Raw genomic sequence first — 2837 nt, forward strand, 5'->3', positions numbered from 1 at the left:
TCCGCGGGACACGTCCAGAATAATAGGTTGGCGAGAAACAGATGTTGAAGGAGAGAACGAAGGCTAGTGTACGCAATTGTACAGTAACGTATTCTGTGACTATTGACGACGTTGTGGTACGCCGTTCCTTCGGAGATCCGCCGGGCAAACACGCAACGTGCATGCGATGGCATGCCCATTGTTCGCCCACTCAAATCATGGTCGAAGTGATAGCAGGCATAGGCAACTGGCCCCACAAAAATTGAAGGCGCCTATGTTGCCGCAGTGTGGGGTGCAATGCCCAAATGCTCGTACGCCGGAGAGCGGGGCAGACCCCCTCTCGTGACGCTGCAACTGTAAGGTACAAAGGGCCTTCGGAATGGCATTTGTCACCATGTGTTAGCCTGGGTGAGACTACGGAAGACAGGTGGAAAACGTATAGGTGTACGCATATGGCGTTCGACGTTGGAGGTACCGATGAGTTTCCGCATGCCCCTCCAAGCCGCTGGAGTAAGGGTCCGCCACGACCCCCAGCCGTCTGGGTGTGCACAATTGTAACGTGAGGAGGTGGACAGCAGTATGTGCCGACCCATCCTTTGCTGGAGCAAAGTGAACAGCCGTCCCAGCCGCTGGATTTAGTGTCAGCCACGACACCGGGCACGCACGTCGGGCCATGCGGTGACACCCGAGGTTTTGATCGGCAAATCCACAAGGAAGGCCGAGGTGTCCATCCAGAAAAGGGCGCACGACATATAGAATGGGGCATTGCAGCCCAACTGCGCATGTAGGTGAAACGCGTTCATCGATAGTGATGAGAATAAGTATAAGTAGATGTGAGGAACATGGAGAGAAACTTAGGCAAAAATACGAGCTAGGACGCATCCACCCGCGAGCTGCCCCGCGGATAATCCGGTAAAGAGTCACAGATAAGATGTGCCATTCGGAGAAGTATGGCCCGGTTTCGTTTGTGCTCCAAGAGAAGGTGGTATGGGGTCCCGCCAGGACGGCTCCCCGGCGGGGTTGTTAGCTGGCTTGCAAGTGCCGCTGTAATGGGGCATTCAGTCAGGTAGTGTTCAAAAGATTCACAGACCAGCCCGCAGATGCATAGATTATGAGGAGCTAGGTTAAAGCGTTTAAGATAATAAGGGAAGCGGCCGTGTCCAGTAATAATATGAGCTATGGATTTATGAGGGGGAAAAAATTCTGGAATAGATTTGATGGTAGGGATCCACAAGAAAAGTGCCGTGTTGGAATTCTCAGCGGCCCATTCAATTTGCCATTCTCTTTCCATCTGCCTAAAGAATTGGGTCCTGAGAGAACGGATAGAGAGAGAAGTGCGGCGCGGTACTCCATAGCGCGCAGCACTCGCTGCCGCCTCATCAGCCAATTCATTACCCAGAATTCCGGAATGCCCCCGTACGTGATATAATTTTATTTCCATGGAAGTTGATAAGGTACTGAGCGCTCTCTTAATGTGAACCACTCGGGCATCAAGGGACCGCAGTGCCGCGATCGCTGACAACAAGGACAGGCAGTCAGAGTATATCTTAACAGGCCGCGTAGGTCTTGAAATTGCCACATAATTAAGGGCCTCAAGAAACGCAATGGCCTCGGCGCAGTACGCACCACCAGCTTGCTCCACTTTATATTTACCAATTTTTAATATCCGGTGTTGAGATTCCATGGCTACGTATGCAGCCCCTGCAGAGGTTCCAGAATAAGAGCCGTCTGTGTATATATGTACAGCCTGTTCAGAGGCATACCTCGACACCTCTGCGCTGCTTAGTCGGGCAAAGGGACAGCGATATCTGTCGGCTGGGTGATCGAGCCAGGGGTTGTAAGGGAAGTCAACTGTTTGAGGGATGTAATATGCAAGACCATAGCAAGTGGGCCTGCGGAGGAGAAATAGGTGGAACTCGGCACGAAGCCGCTCTAACTCAAGGGGGAGAGGTGCCGCTCGCAATAAAACCTGTAATGCCGATGTGCGTGTAGTACGGTAGGCCCCAGTCAAACTAAGGAGGGGGATCCGGTGTAACGAGATGACTTTAGCCGTTAATAGGCTATCTGGAAATTCTGGCCACCAGACCGGGGCTGCGTAGGTAATGACCGGAAGCACCACTTGTTTATACAGAGCCCGAATCGCCATGGGAGTGATGGAATGGTGCATGTTTATGTAAGTCGTAATTTTAGGAGCCATCAGTTCCAATTTCTCACGTATAAAATCAGCATGTTCTTTGAAGCCTAATCTGGAATCGAAGATAACGCCAAGAATTTTGAGTTTGTCTTTCCGCTGCAACCTGTCATTACCCACAGCCACACGGAGGGCACTGGTCTTCATGGAGTTGCATCCATGTGGAAATGCCATGAAAAACGATTTTGTTGTGTTAATATGAACGCGATTCTCCCGTGCCCAATCGCTTACCGAATTCAAGACCGTCTCTGCCAATCTCTCGATTACGGCCCGATTCGTACCCGGAATGGTGATAACGACGTCATCCGCATAAGCCTGTATTACAACACCCTGTGGCACGGGAAGATCCAACAGGCCACGCACCACAATGTTCCATAAAAGCGGGCTTAATGGGGAACCCTGAGGACTACCTAATGTATGCGGCGCGGACACCTCTCCAGAACGAGAGCGATAGACTACCAATCTGTCTTGGAGGAAACTCTTTAATAAATTAAAAAGGTTACCGGGACAGCCATGTTTTTGTAAAAAGTACAATACCAGTGGATGCCACACTGAGTCAAACGCACCCCTGAAATCAAGTGCTATGATCAAGGCCGGTGTATTCTGCTGTTTAAATTGTAAGAGCCGCTCTTTCAGGGCATATAGAGCCATGACGGCACTCCTCCCA

This window comes from Dermacentor albipictus, unplaced genomic scaffold, assembly GCF_038994185.2.
Source record: "Dermacentor albipictus isolate Rhodes 1998 colony unplaced genomic scaffold, USDA_Dalb.pri_finalv2 scaffold_75, whole genome shotgun sequence".
In the NCBI taxonomy this organism is placed as follows: domain Eukaryota; kingdom Metazoa; phylum Arthropoda; class Arachnida; order Ixodida; family Ixodidae; genus Dermacentor; species Dermacentor albipictus.